This window comes from Mesoplodon densirostris (assembly GCF_025265405.1).
Source record: "Mesoplodon densirostris isolate mMesDen1 chromosome Y unlocalized genomic scaffold, mMesDen1 primary haplotype SUPER_Y_unloc_1, whole genome shotgun sequence".
Taxonomy (NCBI): Eukaryota; Metazoa; Chordata; class Mammalia; order Artiodactyla; family Ziphiidae; genus Mesoplodon; species Mesoplodon densirostris.
The window spans coordinates 5,715,525-5,737,845 of NW_026778236.1; positions in this window are offsets into that span (position 1 = coordinate 5,715,525).

Here is a 22,321-nt window from a genome sequence, read left to right on the forward strand (position 1 = left end):
TAATTGTGATGACGAGTGTCTTGGAGCACTGTAATGACAAGGGGCATGTAGCATTGTGATGACAAGTGTAATGGAGCATTCTGATCACCATCTTGTGGAGTATTGTGATGACAATGGCATGGAGCATTGTGATGAAAAGGGCATGGAGCATTGTGATGAAAACGGCATGGAGCCTTTTCATGACAGGTTTCAATGAGCATTCTGACGACAAGTGTCAGGGAGCATTGTGATGACAAGTATATTGAGCATTGTGATGACAAAGGTCATGAAGCATTGTGATGAAAATGGCATGGAGCATTGTGATGCAAAGTGCTATGGAGCATTGTGATCACAAGTGTTGGTAGCATTGTGATGACAGAGGTCATGGAGCACAGTGATTTCAAGGACCATGGAGCATTGTGATGACAAGTGTATGGGGCAATGTGATCCCAAGTTTCATGGAGGATTGTGATGACAAGCACATGGAGCATTGTGATGGCAAGTTCATGTAGGATTTTCCTGACAAAGGCATGGAGCATGGTGATTACAGTGGTCATTGAGCATTGGGATAACAAGGGTATGGAGAATTGGGCTTAAAATATTCATGGAGTATTGTGATGACAGGTTTCATGGAGCATATTGATGAAAAGGGAAAGGAGCATTGTGATGACAAGATCCTGGAGCATTATGATGAGTAGACCAGGAGCCTGGTGATGACAAGTCTCATGGAGCATTCTGATGAAAAGGGGCATGGAACATTGTGATTACAGGGCTCTTGGAGCATTGTGATGACAAAGGCATGGAGCATTGTGATGAGAAGTCCATGGAGCATTCTGATGACATGCGTCATGGAGTATTGTGATGACAGGGGCATGGAGCATTGTGATTACAGGGTTCTTGTAGCCTTGTGATGAAAAGGGCATGGATCATTGTGATGAAAAAGGCATGGAGCCATGTCATGACTGTGTTCAAGGAGCATAGTGATGACAAGGGTCCGGGAGCATTGTGATGACAACTGTATTGAGCATTGGATGACAAAGGTCAGGAGCATTGTGATGATAAAACCATGGATAATTGTGATGACGAGCGTCATAGGGCATTGTGATGACAAGTGTTATGGAACATTGTGATCACAAGTGTTTGGAGCATTGTGATGACAGAGGTCATGGAGCCTTTTGATTTTAAGAAGCGTGGAGCATCGTGATGACAAGGGCATGAATCAATGTGATCCCAAGTTTTATGGAGGATTGGGATGACAATGGTAAGGTAAGATTGTGAAGACAGGCGCATGGAGCATTGTGATGACAAAGTCATGTAGCATTTTGCTGACAAAGGCATGGATCATGGTGGGCAAAAATATTCATGGAGTAATGTGATGACAGGTGTCATGGGGCATTGTGGTGATAAGGGAATGGAGCACTGTGATGACGAGGTTCTGGAGCATTGTTATGAGAAGACCATTGAGCCTTGTGATGACAAATCTCATGGAGCATTCTGATGATAATGGACATGGAACACTGTGATTACAAGGTTCTTGGAGTATTGTGATGACAAGGGCATGGAGCGTTGTGATGAGAAGCCCATGGAGCTTTCTGATGACATGCATCATGGACTTTGTGATGACAAGGCATGGAGCATTGTGAGTGCAGAGTTCTTGGAGCGTTGTGATGAAAAAGGCATGGATCATTGTGATGAAAAAGGCATGGAGCCTTGTCATGACAGGCTTCAAGGAGCATACTGATGTCAAGTGTTATGGAGAATTGTGATGACAAGTGTATTGAGCATTGTGATGACAAAGGTCATGGAGCATTGTGATGAGAAGACCATGGATAAATGTGATGACGAGCGTTATTGGGCGTTAACATGACAAATGTTATGGAACATTGTGATCAGAAGAGTTTGGAGCATTCTGATGAGAGAGGTCATGGAGCATTTTGATTTCATTGTGATGACAATAGCAAGAAGCATTATGATGATGTTCATGGTGCATTGTGATGAAAGGGTGCATGGAGTATTGAGATGAAAAGGGGCATGGAGCATTGTAATGACAGGGGTCTTGGAGCATGGTGATGACATGGGCATGTATCATTGTGATGAGAAGGCCATGGAGGATTCTGATGACATGCGTCATGGAGCTTTGTGATGACAAGGGCATGGAGCATTGTGATGACAAGGGAATGGGGCATTGTGATGACAAGGGCCATTGAGAATTTTGATGACAAGGTCGTGAAGCACTGTGATGACGAGTGCATGGAGCATGCTATGACAAGGGTCATGGAGCATTGCGATGACAAGTGAATGGAGAATTGTGCTGACATATGCATGTAACATTATGATGTGAAGTGTCATGGACCATTGTGATGACAAGGACGTTGAGAATTGTTATGACAATGGACATGGAACATTGGGATGATCAGGGCATGGAGCTTTGTGATGGCAAGACCGTGGAGCATTGTGATGTGAAGACCTTGGATAATTGTGAAGACGAGTGTCTTGGAGTACTGTAATGACAAGGGGCATGGAGCATTGTGAGGACAGGGGTCATTTAGCATTGTGATGACAAGTGTCATGGAGCATTCTGATGACCATCTTGTGGAGTATTGTGATGACAATGGCATGGAGCATTGTGATGGAAAGGGCATGGAGCATTGTGAATAGAAGTCCACAGATAATGGTGAAGAGGAGCGTCATGGGACGTTGTGATGACAAGTGCCATGGAACATTGTGATCACAAGGGTTTGAAGCATTGTGATGCCAGAGGTCATGGTGCATTTTGATTTCATTGTGATGACAATAGCATGAAGCATTATGATGATGGGGATGGTGCACTGTGATGCCAGGGGTCATGGAGGATTGTGATGACAGGGGCCTAGGAGCATCATGATGACAAGAGCATGGAGCATTGTGCTGAGAGGGCCAAGGAGCATTTTGACGACATGTGTCATGGAGCTTTGTGATGACAAGGGCATGGGGCATTGTAATTGCAGGTGTCTTGGAGCATTGAGATGCCAAGTGTCACGGAGCCTTGTGATGACAAGGCCGTGGAACATTGTGATGACCGAGGTCATGGAGCATTGTTATGACAGGGGTAATGGAGCATTGTGATAACAAGGGCATAGAGCATTGGTCTGAGTAGTTTCATGGATTATTGTGATGATAGTGTGCATGCAGCATTGTGATGACAAGGGCATGGAACATTGTGATACATGGGTCATGGAGGAATGTAATGACAAGGACATGGAGCATTGTGATGAGAAGGGCATGGAACATTGTGATGACAAGTGTCATGGAGTTTTGTGAGGACAGTGGCATGGAGCAATGTGATGAGAGGGTTCATGGAGCAGTGTGATGACAGTGGCATGGAGCACTGTGGTGCCAAGGGTCATGGAGATTTGTGATGACAAAGGTCATGAAGCATATTGAGGTCAAGGGCATGGTACATTGTGATGAGAAGGGCAGGGAGCATTATGATGACAAGGTCATGTAGCATTTTGATGACAAAGGCATGGAGCATCGTGATGATAAGTGTCATGGAGCACTGTGATGACAGGCGTCACGGTTCATTGTGATTACAGGTTTCATGGAGCATTGGGATGACAATGGTCATGGAGAATTTTGATGAGAAGCGTCCCGGATCATTGTTTTGTCATGGGTCATGGAGGGTTGAGATGACAGTACTCATGCAGCATTGTGAGGACAGGGGTCATGGAGCATTGTGAAGATAAGAGGCATGGAGCTTTGTGATTACAGGGGTCTTGGAGCATTGTGAAGACAAGGGCATGGATCATTGTGATGACAATGTCATGGAGTATTGTGAAGGCAGGTGTCAAGGAGCATTGTGATGACTTATGTCAGGGTCCATTGTGATGACAATGGCATGGAGCATTGTGATGACAAGGACATGGAGCATTGTGATGCCAAGGGCCATTGAGAATTTTGAAGACAATGTCGTGAAGCACTGTGATGACAAGCGCATGGAGCTTGCTATGAAAAGGGTCATTGAGCATTGCGATGACAAGTGCATGGAGCATTGTGATGACACGATCATGTAACATTATGATGAGAAGTGTCATGGAACATAGTGATGACAGGGACGAGGAGAATTGTGATGACAATGCACATGGAGCATTGGGATGACCAGGGCACGGAGCATTGTGATGGCAAGACCGCGGAGCATTGCGATGAGAAGACCATGGATAATTGTGATGACGAGTGTCTTGGAGCACTGTAATGACAAGGGGCATGTAGCATTGTGATGACAAGTGTAATGGAGCATTCTGATCACCATCTTGTGGAGTATTGTGATGACAATGGCATGGAGCATTGTGATGAAAATGGCATGGAGCATTGTGATGAAAACGGCATGGAGCCTTTTCATGACAGGTTTCAATGAGCATTCTGACGACAAGTGTCAGGGAGCATTGTGATGACAAGTTTATTGAGCATTGTGATGACAAAGGTCATGAAGCATTGTGATGACAATGGCATGGAGCATTGTGATGCAAAGTGCTATGGAGCATTGTGATCACAAGTGTTGGTAGCATTGTGATGACAGAGGTCATGGAGCACAGTGATTTCAAGGACCATGGAGCATTGTGATGACAAGTGTATGGGGCAATGTGATCCCAAGTTTCATGGAGGATTGTGATGACAAGCGCATGGAGCATTGTGATGGCAAGTTCATGTAGGATTTTCCTGACAAAGGCATGGAGCATGGTGATTACAGTGGTCATTGAGCATTGGGATAACAAGGGTATGGAGAATTGGGCTTAAAATATTCATGGAGTATTGTGATGACAGGTTTCATGGAGCATATTGAGGAAAAGGGAAAGGAGCATTGTGATGACAAGATCCTGGAGCATTATGATGAGTAGACCAGGAGCCTGGTGATGACAAGTCTCATGGAGCATTCTGATGAAAAGGGGCATGGAGCATTGTGATTACAGGGCTCTTGGAGCATTGTGATGAAAAGGGCATGGATCATTGTGATGAAAAAGGCATGGAGCCATGTCATGACTGGGTTCAAGGAGCATAGTGATGACAATCGTCAGGGAGCGTTGTGATGACAACTGTATTGAGCATTGGATGACAAAGGTCAGGAGCATTGTGATGATAAAACCATGGATAATTGTGATGACGAGCGTCATAGGGCATTGTGATGACAAGTGTTATGGAACATTGTGATCACAAGGGTTTGGAGCATTGTGATGACAGAGGTCATGGAGCCTTTTGATTTCAAGAAGCGTGGAGCATCGTGATGACAAGGGAATGAATCAATGTGATCCCAAGTTTTATGGAGGATTGGGATGACAATGGTAAGGTAAGATTGTGAAGACAGGCGCATGGAGCATTGTGATGACAAAGTCATGTAGCATTTTGCTGACAAAGGCATGGATCATTGTGGGCAAAATATTCATGGAGTAATGTGATGACAGGTGTCATGGGGCATTGTGGTGATAAGGGAATGGAGCACTGTGATGACAAGATTCTGGAGCATTGTTATGAGAAGACCATTGAGCCTTGTGATGACAAATCTCATGGAGCATTCTGATGATAATGGACATGGAACACTGTGATTACAAGGTTCTTGGAGTATTGTGATGACAAGGGCATGGAGCATTGTGATGAGAAGGCCATGGAGCTTTCTGATGACATGCATCATGGACTTTGTGATGAGAAGGGCATGGAGCATTGTGAGTGCAGAGTTCTTGGAGCGTTGTGATGAAAAAGGCATGGATCATTGTGATGAAAAAGGCATGGAGCCTTGTCATGACAGGCTTCAGGGAGCATACTGATGTCAAGTGTTAGGGAGCATTGTGATGACAAGTGTATTGAGCATTGTGATGACAAAGGTCATGGAGCATTGTGATGAGAAGACCATGGATAAATGTGATGACGAGCGTTATTGGGCGTTGTGATGACAAATGCTATGGAACATTGTGATCAGAAGCGTTTGGAGCATTCTGATGAGAAAGGTCATGGAGCATTTTGATTTCATTGTGATGACAATAGCAAGAAGCATTATGATGATGTTCATGGTGCATTGTGATGAAAGGGTCCATGGAGTATTGAGATGAAAAGGGGCATGGAGCATTGTGATGACAGGGGTCTTGGAGCATGGTGATGACATGGGCATGTAGCATTGTGATGAGAAGTCCATGGAGGATTCTGATGACATGCATCATGGAGCTTTGTGATGACAAGGGCATGGAGCATTGTGACGACAAGGGAATGGGGCATTGTGATGACAAGGGCCATTGAGAATTTTGATGAAAAGGTCGTGAAGCACTGTGATGACGAGTGCATGGAGCATGCTATGACAAGGGTCATGGAGCATTGCGATGACAAGTGAATGAGAATTGTGCTGACATATGCATGTAACATTTTGATATGAAGTGTCATGGACCATTGTGATGACAAGGACGTTGAGAATTGTTATGACAATGGACATGGAGCATTGGGATGATCAGGGCATGGAGCTTTGTGATGGCAAGACCGTGGAGCATTGTGATGTGAAGACCTTGGATAATTGTGATGACGAGTGTCTTGGAGTACTGTAATGACAAGGGGCATGGAGCATTGTGAGGACAGGGGTCATTTAGCATTGTGATGACAAGTGTCATGGAGCATTCTGATGACCATCTTGTGGAGTATTGTGATGACAATGACATGGAGCATTGTGATGGAAAGGGCATGGAGCATTGTGAAGAGAAGTCCACAGATAATGGTGAAGAGGAGCGTCATGGGGCGTTGTGATGACAAGTGTCATGGAACATTGTGATCACAAGGGTTTGAAGCATTGTGATTCCAGAGGTCATGGTGCATTTTGATTTCATTGTGATGACAATAGCATGAAGCATTATGATGATGGGGATGGTGCACTGTGATGCCAGGGGTCATGGAGGATTGTGATGACAGGGGTCTAGGAGCATCATGATGACAAGAGCATGGAGCATTGTGCTGAGAGGGCCAAGGAGCATTTTGACGACATGTGTCATGGAGCTTTGTGATGACAAGGGCATGGGGCATTGTAATTGCAGGTGTCTTGGAGCATTGAGATGCCAAGTGTCACGGAGCCTTGTGATGACAAGGCCGTGGAACATTGTGATGACCGAGGTCATGGAGCATTGTTATGACAGGGGTAATGGAGCATTGTGATAACAAGGGCATAGAGCATTGGTCTGAGAAGTTTCATGGATTATTGTGATGATAGTGTGCATGCAGAATTGTGATGACAAGGGCATGGAACATTGTGATACATGTGTCATGGAGGAATGTAATGACAAGGACATGGAGCATTGTGATGAGAAGGGCATGGAACATTGTGATGACAAGTGTCATGGAGTTTTGTGATGACAGGGGCATGGAGCAATGTGATGAGAGGGTTCATGGAGCAGTGTGATGACAGTGGCATGGAGCACTGTGGTGCCAAGGGTCATGGAGATTTGTGATGACAAACGTCATGAAGCATATTGAGGTCAAGGGCATGGTACATTGTGATGAGAAGGGCAGGGAGCATTATGATGACAAGGTCATGTAGCATTTAGATGACAAAGGCATGGAGCATCGTGATGACAAGTGTCATGGAGCACTGTGATGACAGGCGTCACGGTTCATTGTGATTACAGGTTTCATGGAGCATTGGGATGACAATGGTCATGGAGAATTTTGATGAGAAGCCTCCCGGATCATTGTTTTGTCAGGGGTCATGGAGGGTTGAGATGACAGTACTCATGCAGCATTGTGAGGACAGGGGTCATGGAGCATTGTGAAGATAAGGGGCATGGAGCTTTGTGATTACAGGGGTCTTGGAGCATTGTGAAGACAAGGGCATGGATCATTGTGATGAGAATGTCATGGAGTATTGTGAAGGCAGGTGTCAAGGAGCATTGTGATGACTTATGTCAGGGTCCATTGTGATGACAATGGCATGGAGCATTGTGATGACAAGGAAATGGAGCATTGTGATGAGAAGTCCATGGAGCATTCTGATGACATGCATCATGGAGTTTTGTGATGACAGGGGCATGGAGCATTGTGATTACAGGGTTCTTGGAGCCTTGTGATGAAAAGGGCATGGATCATTGTGATGAAAAAGGCATGGAGCCATGTCATGACTGGGTTTAAGGAGCATAGTGACGACAAGGGTCCGGGAGCTTTGTGATGACAACTGTATTGAGCATTGGATGACAAAGGTCAGGAGCATTGTGATGATAAAACCATGGATAATTGTGATGACGAGCGTCATAGGGCATTGTGATGACAAGTGTTATGGAACATTGTGATCACAAGGGTTTGGAGCATTGTGATGACAGAGGTCATGGAGCCTTTTGATTTCAAGAAGCGTGGAGCATCCTGATGACAAAGGCATGAAGCAATGTGATCCCAAGTTTTATGGAGGATTGGGATGACAATGGTAAGGGAAGATAGTGAAGACAAGCGCATGGAGCATTGTGATGACAAAGTCATTTAAAACTTTGCTGACAAAGGCATGGAGCATTGTGGGGAAAATATTCTGGGAGTATTGTGATGACAGGTGTCATAGAGCATTGTGGTGATAAGGGAATGGAGCACTATGATGACAAGGTTCTGGAGCATTGTTATGAGAAGACCATTGAGCCTTGTGATGACAAATCTCATGGAGCATTCTGATGATAATGGACATGGAACACTGTGATTACAAGGGTCTTGGAGTAATGTGATGACAAGAGCACGGAACATTGTGATGAGAAGCCCATGGAGCTTTCTGATGACATGCATCATGGACTTTGTGATGAGAAGGGCATGGATCATTGTGAGTGCAGTGTTCTTGGAGCGTTGTGATGAAAAGGGCATGGAGCATTGTGATGACAAGGGAAAGGGGCATTGTGATAACAAGGGCCATTGAGAATTTTGATGACAAGGTCATGAAGCACTGTGATGACAAGTGCATGGAGCTTGCTATGACAAGGGTCATGGAGCATTGCGATGACAAGTGAATGGAGAATGGTGCTGACATGTGCATGTAACATTATGATGTGAAGTGTCATGGACCATTGTGATGACAAGGACGTTGAGAATTGTTATGACAATGGACATGGAGCATTGGGATGATCAGGGCATGGAGCTTTGTGATGGCAAGACCGTGAAGCATTGTGATGCGAAGACCTTGGATAATTGTGATGACGAGTGTCTTGGAGTACTGTAATGACAAGGGGCATGGAGCATTGTGAGGACAGGGGTCATTTAGCATTGTGATGACAAGTGTCATGGAGCATTCTGATGACCATCTTGTGGAGTATTGTAATGACAATGGCATGGAGCATTGTGATGGAAAGGGCATGGAGCATTGTGAAGAGAAGTCCACAGATAATGGTGAAGAGGAGCCTCATGGGGCGTTGTGATGACAAGTGTCATGGAACATTGTGATCACAAGGGTTTGAAGCCTTGTGATGCCAGAGGTCATGGTGCATTTTGATTTCATTGTGATGACAAAAGCATGAAGCATTATGATGATGGGGATGGTGCACTGTGATGCCAGGGGTCATGGAGGATTGTGATGACAGGGGTCTAGGAGCATCGTGATGACAAGAGCATGAAGCATTGTGCTGAGAGGGCCAAGCAGCATTCTGACGACATGTGTCATGGATCTTTGTGATGACAAGGGCATGGGGCATTGTAATTGCAGGCGTCCTGGAGCATTGAGATGACAAGTGTCACGGAGCCTTGTGATGACAAGGCCGTGGAACATTGTGATGACCGAGGTCATGGAGCATTGTTATGACAGGGGTAATGGAGCACTGTGATAACAAGGGCATAAAGCATTGGTCTGAGAAGTTTCATGGATTATTGTGATGAGAGTGTGCATGCAGCATTTTGATGACAAGGGCATGGTACATTGTGATACATGGGTCAGGGAGGAATGTAATGACAAGGACATGGAGCATTGTGATGAGAAGGGCATGGAACATTGTGATGACAAGCGTCATGGAGCTTTGTGATGACAGGGGCATGGAGCAATGTGATGAGAGGGTTCATGGAGCAGTGTGATGACAGTGGCATGGAGCAGTGTTGTGCCAAGGGTCATGGAGATTTGTGATGACAAAGGTCATGAAGCATATTGAGGTCCAGGGCATGGTACATTGTGATTAGAAGGGCAGGGAGCATTATGATGACAAAGTCATGTAGCATTTTGATGACAAAGGCATGGAGCATCGTGATGACAAGTGTCATGGAGCACTGTGATGACAGGCTTCACGGTTCATTATGATTACAGGTTTCATGGAGCATTGGGATGACAATGGTCATGGAGAATTTTGATGAGAAGCCTCCTGGATCATTGTTTTGTCAGGGGTCAATGAGGGTTGAGATGACAGTACTCATGCAGCATTGTGAGGACAGGGGTCATGTAGCATTGTGAAGATAAGGGGCATGGAGCTTTGTGATTACACGTGTCTTGGAGCATTGTGAAGACAATGGAATGGATCATTGTGATGACAATGTCATGGAGTATTGTGAAGGCAGGTGTCAAGGAACATTGTGATGATGTATGTCAGGGTCCATTGTGATGACAATGGCATGGGGCATTGTGATGACAAGGACATGGAGCATTGTGATGCCAAGGTCCATTGAGAATTTTGAAAACAATGTCGCGAAGCACTGTGATGACAAGCGCATGGAGCTTGCTATGAAAAGGGTCATTGAGCATTGCGATGACAAGTGCATGGAGCATTGTGATGACACGATCATGTAACATTATGATGAGAAGTGTCATGGAACATAGTGATGACAGGGACGAGGAGAATTGTGATGACAATGCACATGGAGCATTGGGATGACCAGGGCATGGAGCATTGTGATGGCAAGACCGTGGAGCATTGCGATGAGAAGACCATGGATAATTGTGATGACGAGTGTCTTGGAGCACTGTAATGACAAGGGGCATGTAGCATTGTGATGACAAGTGTAATGGAGCATTCTGATCACCATCTTGTGGAGTATTGTGATGACAATGGCATGGAGCATTGTGATGAAAATGGCATGGAGCATTGTGATGAAAACGGCATGGAGCCTTTTCATGACAGGTTTCAATGAGCATTCTGACGACAAGTGTCAGGGAGCATTGTGATGACAAGTTTATTGAGCATTGTGATGACAAAGGTCATGAAGCATTGTGATGACAATGGCATGGAGCATTGTGATGCAAAGTGCTATGGAGCATTGTGATCACAAGTGTTGGTAGCATTGTGATGACAGAGGTCATGGAGCACAGTGATTTCAAGGACCATGGAGCATTGTGATGACAAGTGTATGGGGCAATGTGATCCCAAGTTTCATGGAGGATTGTGATGACAAGCGCATGGAGCATTGTGATGGCAAGTTCATGTAGGATTTTCCTGACAAAGGCATGGAGCATGGTGATTACAGTGGTCATTGAGCATTGGGATAACAAGGGTATGGAGAATTGGGCTTAAAATATTCATGGAGTATTGTGATGACAGGTTTCATGGAGCATATTGAGGAAAAGGGAAAGGAGCATTGTGATGACAAGATCCTGGAGCATTATGATGAGTAGACCAGGAGCCTGGTGATGACAAGTCTCATGGAGCATTCTGATGAAAAGGGGCATGGAGCATTGTGATTACAGGGCTCTTGGAGCATTGTGATGAAAAGGGCATGGATCATTGTGATGAAAAAGGCATGGAGCCATGTCATGACTGGGTTCAAGGAGCATAGTGATGACAATCGTCAGGGAGCGTTGTGATGACAACTGTATTGAGCATTGGATGACAAAGGTCAGGAGCATTGTGATGATAAAACCATGGATAATTGTGATGACGAGCGTCATAGGGCATTGTGATGACAAGTGTTATGGAACATTGTGATCACAAGGGTTTGGAGCATTGTGATGACAGAGGTCATGGAGCCTTTTGATTTCAAGAAGCGTGGAGCATCGTGATGACAAGCGAATGAATCAATGTGATCCCAAGTTTTATGGAGGATTGGGATGACAATGGTAAGGTAAGATTGTGAAGACAGGCGCATGGAGCATTGTGATGACAAAGTCATGTAGCATTTTGCTGACAAAGGCATGGATCATTGTGGGCAAAATATTCATGGAGTAATGTGATGACAGGTGTCATGGGGCATTGTGGTGATAAGGGAATGGAGCACTGTGATGACAAGATTCTGTAGCATTGTTATGAGAAGACCATTGAGCCTTGTGATGACAAATCTCATGGAGCATTCTGATGATAATGGACATGGAACACTGTGATTACAAGGTTCTTGGAGTATTGTGATGACAAGGGCATGGAGCATTGTGATGAGAAGGCCATGGAGCTTTCTGATGACATGCATCATGGACTTTGTGATGAGAAGGGCATGGAGCATTGTGAGTGCAGAGTTCTTGGAGCGTTGTGATGAAAAAGGCATGGATCATTGTGATGAAAAAGGCATGGAGCCTTGTCATGACAGGCTTCAGGGAGCATACTGATGTCAAGTGTTAGGGAGCATTGTGATGACAAGTGTATTGAGCATTGTGATGACAAAGGTCATGGAGCATTGTGATGAGAAGACCATGGATAAATGTGATGACGAGCGTTATTGGGCGTTGTGATGACAAATGCTATGGAACATTGTGATCAGAAGCGTTTGGAGCATTCTGATGAGAAAGGTCATGGAGCATTTTGATTTCATTGTGATGACAATAGCAAGAAGCATTATGATGATGTTCATGGTGCATTGTGATGAAAGGGTCCATGGAGTATTGAGATGAAAAGGGGCATGGAGCATTGTGATGACAGGGGTCTTGGAGCATGGTGATGACATGGGCATGGAGCATTGTGATGAGAAGTCCATGGAGGATTCTGATGACATGCATCATGGAGCTTTGTGATGACAAGGGCATGGAGCATTGTGACGACAAGGGAATGGGGCATTGTGATGACAAGGGCCATTGAGAATTTTGATGAAAAGGTCGTGAAGCACTGTGATGACGAGTGCATGGAGCATGCTATGACAAGGGTCATGGAGCATTGCAATGACAAGTGAATGAGAATTGTGCTGACATATGCATGTAACATTTTGATATGAAGTGTCATGGACCATTGTGATGACAAGGACGTTGAGAATTGTTATGACAATGGACATGGAGCATTGGGATGATCAGGGCATGGAGCTTTGTGATGGCAAGACCGTGGAGCATTGTGATGTGAAGACCTTGGATAATTGTGATGACGAGTGTCTTGGAGTACTGTAATGACAAGGGGCATGGAGCATTGTGAGGACAGGGGTCATTTAGCATTGTGATGACAAGTGTCATGGAGCATTCTGATGACCATCTTGTGGAGTATTGTGATGACAATGACATGGAGCATTGTGATGGAAAGGGCATGGAGCATTGTGAAGAGAAGTCCACAGATAATGGTGAAGAGGAGCGTCATGGGGCGTTGTGATGACAAGTGTCATGGAACATTGTGATCACAAGGGTTTGAAGCATTGTGATTCCAGAGGTCATGGTGCATTTTGATTTCATTGTGATGACAATAGCATGAAGCATTATGATGATGGGGATGGTGCACTGTGATGCCAGGGGTCATGGAGGATTGTGATGACAGGGGTCTAGGAGCATCATGATGACAAGAGCATGGAGCATTGTGCTGAGAGGGCCAAGGAGCATTTTGACGACATGTGTCATGGAGCTTTGTGATGACAAGGGCATGGGGCATTGTAATTGCAGGTGTCTTGGAGCATTGAGATGCCAAGTGTCACGGAGCCTTGTGATGACAAGGCCGTGGAACATTGTGATGACCGAGGTCATGGAGCATTGTTATGACAGGGGTAATGGAGCATTGTGATAACAAGGGCATAGAGCATTGGTCTGAGAAGTTTCATGGATTATTGTGATGATAGTGTGCATGCAGAATTGTGATGACAAGGGCATGGAACATTGTGATACATGTGTCATGGAGGAATGTAATGACAAGGACATGGAGCATTGTGATGAGAAGGGCATGGAACATTGTGATGACAAGTGTCATGGAGTTTTGTGATGACAGGGGCATGGAGCAATGTGATGAGAGGGTTCATGGAGCAGTGTGATGACAGTGGCATGGAGCACTGTGGTGCCAAGGGTCATGGAGATTTGTGATGACAAACGTCATGAAGCATATTGAGGTCAAGGGCATGGTACATTGTGATGAGAAGGGCAGGGAGCATTATGATGACAAGGTCATGTAGCATTTAGATGACAAAGGCATGGAGCATCGTGATGACAAGTGTCATGGAGCACTGTGATGACAGGCGTCACGGTTCATTGTGATTACAGGTTTCATGGAGCATTGGGATGACAATGGTCATGGAGAATTTTGATGAGAAGCCTCCCGGATCATTGTTTTGTCAGGGGTCATGGAGGGTTGAGATGACAGTACTCATGCAGCATTGTGAGGACAGGGGTCATGGAGCATTGTGAAGATAAGGGGCATGGAGCTTTGTGATTACAGGGGTCTTGGAGCATTGTGAAGACAAGGGCATGGATCATTGTGATGACAATGTCATGGAGTATTGTGAAGGCAGGTGTCAAGGAGCATTGTGATGACTTATGTCAGGGTCCATTGTGATGACAATGGCATGGAGCATTGTGATGACAAGGAAATGGAGCATTGTGATGAGAAGTCCATGGAGCATTCTGATGACATGCATCATGGAGTTTTGTGATGACAGGGGCATGGAGCATTGTGATTACAGGGTTCTTGGAGCCTTGTGATGAAAAGGGCATGGATCATTGTGATGAAAAAGGCATGGAGCCATGTCATGACTGGGTTTAAGGAGCATAGTGACGACAAGGGTCCGGGAGCTTTGTGATGACAACTGTATTGAGCATTGGATGACAAAGGTCAGGAGCATTGTGATGATAAAACCATGGATAATTGTGATGACGAACGTCATAGGGCATTTTGATGACAAGTGTTATGGAACATTGTGATCACAAGGGTTTGGAGCATTGTGATGACAGAGGTCATGGAGCCTTTTGATTTCAAGAAGCGTGGAGCATCCTGATGACAAAGGCATGAAGCAATGTGATCCCAAGTTTTATGGAGGATTGGGATGACAATGGTAAGGGAAGATAGTGAAGACAAGCGCATGGAGCATTGTGATGACAAAGTCATTTAAAACTTTGCTGACAAAGGCATGGAGCATTGTGGGGAAAATATTCTGGGAGTATTGTGATGACAGGTGTCATAGAGCATTGTGGTGATAAGGGAATGGAGCACTATGATGACAAGGTTCTGGAGCATTGTTATGAGAAGACCATTGAGCCTTGTGATGACAAATCTCATGGAGCATTCTGATGATAATGGACATGGAACACTGTGATTACAAGGGTCTTGGAGTAATGTGATGACAAGAGCACGGAACATTGTGATGAGAAGCCCATGGAGCTTTATGATGACATGCATCATGGACTTTGTGATGACAAGGGCATGGATCATTGTGAGTGCAGTGTTCTTGGAGCGTTGTGATGAAAAGGGCATGGAGCATTGTGATGACAAGGGAAAGGGGCATTGTGATGACAAGGGCCATTGAGAATTTTGATGACAAGGTCATGAAGCACTGTGATGACAAGTGCATGGAGCTTGCTATGACAAGGGTCATGGAGCATTGCGATGACAAGTGAATGGAGAATGGTGCTGACATGTGCATGTAACATTATGATGTGAAGTGTCATGGACCATTGTGATGACAAGGACGTTGAGAATTGTTATGACAATGGACATGGAGCATTGGGATGATCAGGGCATGGAGCTTTGTGATGGCAAGACCGTGAAGCATTGTGATGCGAAGACCTTGGATAATTGTGATGACGAGTGTCTTGGAGTACTGTAATGACAAGGGGCATGGAGCATTGTGAGGACAGGGGTCATTTAGCATTGTGATGACAAGTGTCATGGAGCATTCTAATGACCATCTTGTGGAGTATTGTAATGACAATGGCATGGAGCATTGTGATGGAAAGGGCATGGAGCATTGTGAAGAGAAGTCCACAGATAATGGTGAAGAGGAGCCTCATGGGGCGTTGTGATGACAAGTGTCATGGAACATTGTGATCACAAGGGTTTGAAGCCTTGTGATGCCAGAGGTCATGGTGCATTTTGATTTCATTGTGATGACAATAGCATGAAGCATTATGATGATGGGGATGGTGCACTGTGATGCCAGGGGTCATGGAGGATTGTGATGACAGGGGTCTAGGAGCATCGTGATGACAAGAGCATGAAGCATTGTGCTGAGAGGGCCAAGCAGCATTCTGACGACATGTGTCATGGATCTTTGTGATGACAAGGGCATGGGGCATTGTAATTGCAGGCGTCCTGGAGCATTGAGATGACAAGTGTCACGGAGCCTTGTGATGACAAGGCCGTGGAACATTGTGATGACCGAGGTCATGGAGCATTGTTATGACAGGGGTAATGGAGCACTGTGATAACAAGGGCATAAAGCATTGGTCTGAGAAGTTTCATGGATTATTGTGATGAGAGTGTGCATGCAGCATTTTGATGACAAGGGCATGGTACATTGTGATACATGGGTCAGGGAGGAATGTAATGACAAGGACATGGAGCATTGTGATGAGAAGGGCATGGAACATTGTGATGACAAGCGTCATGGAGCTTTGTGATGACAGGGGCATGGAGCAATGTGATGAGAGGGTTCATGGAGCAGTGTGATGACAGTGGCATGGAGCAGTGTTGTGCCAAGGGTCATGGAGATTTGTGATGACAAAGGTCATGAAGCATATTGAGGTCCAGGGCATGGTACATTGTGATTAGAAGGGCAGGGAGCATTATGATGACAAAGTCATGTAGCATTTTGATGACAAAGGCATGGAGCATCGTGATGACAAGTGTCATGGAGCACTGTGATGACAGGCTTCACGGTTCATTATGATTACAGGTTTCATGGAGCATTGGGATGACAATGGTCATGGAGAATTTTGATGAGAAGCCTCCTGGATCATTGTTTTGTCAGGGGTCATGGAGGGTTGAGATGACAGTACTCATGCAGCATTGTGAGGACAGGGGTCATGTAGCATTGTGAAGATAAGGGGCATGGAGCTTTGTGATTACACGTGTCTTGGAGCATTGTGAAGACAATGGAATGGATCATTGTGATGACAATGTCATGGAGTATTGTGAAGGCAGGTGTCAAGGAACATTGTGATGATGTATGTCAGGGTCCATTGTGATGACAATGGCATGGGGCATTGTGATGACAAGGACATGGAGCATTGTGATGCCAAGGTCCATTGAGAATTTTGAAAACAATGTCGTGAAGCACTGTGATGACAAGCGCATGGAGCTTGCTATGAAAAGGGTCATTGAGCATTGCGATGACAAGTGCATGGAGCATTGTGATGACACGATCATGTAACATTATGATGAGAAGTGTCATGGAACATAGTGATGACAGGGACGAGGAGAATTGTGATGACAATGCACATGGAGCATTGGGATGACCAGGACATGGAGCATTGTGATGGCAAGACCGTGGAGCATTGCGATGAGAAGACCATGGATAATTGTGATGACGAGTGTCTTGGAGCACTGTAATGACAAGGGGCATGTAGCATTGTGATGACAAGTGTAATGGAGCATTCTGATCACCATCTTGTGGAGTATTGTGATGACAATGGCATGGAGCATTGTGATGAAAAGGGCATGGAGCATTGTGATGAAAACGGCATGGAGCCTTTTCATGACAGGTTTCAATGCGCATTCTGACGACAAGTGTCAGGGAGCATTGTGATGACAAGTATATTGAGCATTGTGATGACAAAGGTCATGAAGCATTGTGATGAAAATGGCATGGAGCATTGTGATGCAAAGTGCTATGGAGCATTGTGATCACAAGTGTTGGTAGCATTGTGATGACAGAGGTCATGGAGCACAGTGATTTCAAGGACCATGGAGCATTGTGATGACAAGTGTATGGGGCAATGTGATCCCAAGTTTCATGGAGGATTGTGATGACAAGCACATGGAGCATTGTGATGGCAAGTTCATGTAGGATTTTCCTGACAAAGGCATGGAGCATGGTGATTACAGTGGTCATTGAGCATTGGGATAACAAGGGTATGGAGCATTGGGCTTAAAATATTCATGGAGTATTGTGATGACAGGTTTCATGGAGCATATTGATGAAAAGGGAAAGGAGCATTGTGATGACAAGATCCTGGAGCATTATGATGAGTAGACCAGGAGCCCGGTGATGACAAGTCTCATGGAGCATTCTGATGAAAAGGGGCATGGAACATTGTGATTACAGGGCTCTTGGAGCATTGTGATGACAAAGGCATGGAGCATTGTGATGAGAAGTCCATGGAGCATTCTGATGACATGCGTCATGGAGTATTGTGATGACAGGGGCATGGAGCATTGTGATTACAGGGTTCTTGTAGCCTTGTGATGAAAAGGGCATGGATCATTGTGATGAAAAAGGCATGGAGCCATGTCATGACTGTGTTCAAGGAGCATAGTGATGACAAGGGTCCGGGAGCATTGTGATGACAACTGTATTGAGCATTGGATGACAAAGGTCAGGAGCATTGTGATGATAAAACCATGGATAATTGTGATGACGAGCGTCATAGGGCATTGTGATGACAAGTGTTATGGAACATTGTGATCACAAGTGTTTGGAGCATTGTGATGACAGAGGTCATGGAGCCTTTTGATTTTAAGAAGCGTGGAGCATCGTGATGACAAGGGCATGAATCAATGTGATCCCAAGTTTTATGGAGGATTGGGATGACAATGGTAAGGTAAGATTGTGAAGACAGGCGCATGGAGCATTGTGATGACAAAGTCATGTAGCATTTTGCTGACAAAGGCATGGATCATTGTGGGCAAAATATTCATGGAGTAATGTGATGACAGGTGTCATGGGGCATTGTGGTGATAAGGGAATGGAGCACTGTGATGACAAGGTTCTGGAGCATTGTTATGAGAAGACCATTGAGCCTTGTGATGAGAAATCTCATGGAGCATTCTGATGATAATGGACATGGAACACTGTGATTACAAGGTTCTTGGAGTATTGTGATGACAAGGGCATGGAGCGTTGTGATGAGAAGCCCATGGAGCTTTCTGATGACATGCATCATGGACTTTGTGATGACAAGGGCATGGAGCATTGTGAGTGCAGAGTTCTTGGAGCGTTGTGATGAAAAAGGCATGGATCATTGTGATGAAAAAGGCATGGAGCCTTGTCATGACAGGCTTCAAGGAGCATACTGATGTCAAGTGTTAGGGAGCATTGTGATGACAAGTGTATTGAGCATTGTGATGACAAAGGTCATGGAGCATTGTGATGAGAAGACCATGGATAAATGTGATGACGAGCGTTATTGGGCGTTAAGATGACAAATGTTATGGAACATTGTGATCAGAAGAGTTTGGAGCATTCTGATGAGAGAGGTCATGGAGCATTTTGATTTCATTGGGATGACAATAGCAAGAAGCATTATGATGATGTTCATGGTGCATTGTGATGAAAGGGTGCATGGAGTATTGAGATGAAAAGGGGCATGGAGCATTGTGATGACAGGGGTCTTGGAGCATGGTGATGACATGGGCATGTATCATTGTGATGAGAAGGCCATGGAGGATTCTGATGACATGCGTCATGGAGCTTTGTGATGACAAGGGCATGGAGCATTGTGATGACAAGGGAATGGGGCATTGTGATGACAAGGGCCATTGAGAATTTTGATGACAAGGTCGTGAAGCACTGTGATGACGAGTGCATGGAGCATGCTATGACAAGGGTCATGGAGCATTGCGATGACAAGTGAATGGAGAATTGTGCTGACATATGCATGTAACTTTATGATGTGAAGTGTCATGGACCATTGTGATGACAAGGACGTTGAGAATTGTTATGACAATGGACATGGAGCATTGGGATGATCAGGGCATGGAGCTTTGTGATGGCAAGACCGTGGAGCATTGTGATGTGAAGACCTTGGATAATTGTGAAGACGAGTGTCTTGGAGTACTGTAATGACAAGGGGCATGGAGCATTGTGAGGACAGGGGTCATTTAGCATTGTGATGACAAGTGTCATGGAGCATTCTGATGACCATCTTGTGGAGTATTGTGATGACAATGGCATGGAGCATTGTGATGGAAAGGGCATGGAGCATTGTGAATAGAAGTCCACAGATAATGGTGAAGAGGAGCGTCATGGGACGTTGTGATGACAAGTGCCATGGAACATTGTGATCACAAGGGTTTGAAGCATTGTGATGCCAGAGGTCATGGTGCATTTTGATTTCATTGTGATGACTATAGCATGAAGCATTATGATGATGGGGATGGTGCACTGTGATGCCAGGGGTCATGGAGGATTGTGATGACAGGGGCCTAGGAGCATCATGATGACAAGAGCATGGAGCATTGTGCTGAGAGGGCCAAGGAGCATTTTGACGACATGTGTCATGGAGCTTTGTGATGACAAGGGCATGGGGCATTGTAATTGCAGGTGTCTTGGAGCATTGAGATGCCAAGTGTCACGGAGCCTTGTGATGACAAGGCCGTGGAACATTGTGATGACCGAGGTCATGGAGCATTGTTATGACAGGGGTAATGGAGCATTGTGATAACAAGGGCATAGAGCATTGGTCTGAGTAGTTTCATGGATTATTGTGATGATAGTGTGCATGCAGCATTGTGATGACAAGGGCATGGAACATTGTGATACATGGGTCATGGAGGAATGTAATGACAAGGACATGGAGCATTGTGATGAGAAGGGCATGGAACATTGTGATGACAAGTGTCATGGAGTTTTGTGAGGACAGTGGCATGGAGCAATGTGATGAGAGGGTTCATGGAGCAGTGTGATGACAGTGGCATGGAGCACTGTGGTGCCAAGGGTCATGGAGATTTGTGATGACAAAGGTCATGAAGCATATTGAGGTCAAGGGCATGGTACATTGTGATGAGAAGGGCAGGGAGCATTATGATGACAAGTCATGTAGCATTTTGATGACAAAGGCATGGAGCATCGTGATGATAAGTGTCATGGAGCACTGTGATGACAGGCGTCACGGTTCATTGTGATTACAGGTTTCATGGAGCATTGGGATGACAATGGTCATGGAGAATTTTGATGAGAAGCGTCCCGGATCATTGTTTTGTCAGGGGTCATGGAGGGTTGAGATGACAGTACTCATGCAGCATTGTGAGGACAGGGGTCATGGAGCATTGTGAAGATAAGGGGCATGGAGCTTTGTGATTACAGGGGTCTTGGAGCATTGTGAAGACAAGGGCAGGGATCATTGTGATGACAATGTCATGGAGTATAGTGAAGGCAGGTGTCAAGGAGCATTGTGATGACTTATGTCAGGGACCATTGTGATGACAATGGCATGGAGCATTGTGATGACAAGGACATGGAGCATTGTGATGCCAAGGGCCATTGAGAATTTTGAAGACAATGTCGTGAAGCACTGTGATGACAAGCGCATGGAGCTTGCTATGAAAAGGGTCATTGAGCATTGCGATGACAAGTGCATGGAGCATTGTGATGACACGATCATGTAACATTATGATGAGAAGTGTCATGGAACATAGTGATGACAGGGACGAGGAGAATTGTGATGACAATGCACATGGAGCATTGGGATGACCAGGGCACGGAGCATTGTGATGGCAAGACCGTGGAGCATTGCGATGAGAAGACCATGGATAATTGTGATGACGAGTGTCTTGGAGCACTGTAATGACAAGGGGCATGTAGCATTGTGATGACAAGTGTAATGGAGCATTCTGATCACCATCTTGTGGAGTATTGTGATGACAATGGCATGGAGCATTGTGATGAAAATGGCATGGAGCATTGTGATGAAAACGGCATGGAGCCTTTTCATGACAGGTTTCAATGAGCATTGTGACGACAAGTGTCAGGGAGCATTGTGATGACAAGTTTATTGAGCATTGTGATGACAAAGGTCATGAAGCATTGTGATGACAATGGCATGGAGCATTGTGATGCAAAGTGCTATGGAGCATTGTGATCACAAGTGTTGGTAGCATTGTGATGACAGAGGTCATGGAGCACAGTGATTTCAAGGACCATGGAGCATTGTGATGACACGTGTATGGGGCAATGTGATCCCAAGTTTCATGGAGGATTGTGATGACAAGCGCATGGAGCATTGTGATGGCAAGTTCATGTAGGATTTTCCTGACAAAGGCATGGAGCATGGTGATTACAGTGGTCATTGAGCATTGGGATAACAAGGGTATGGAGAATTGAGCTTAAAATATTCATGGAGTATTGTGATGACAGGTTTCAT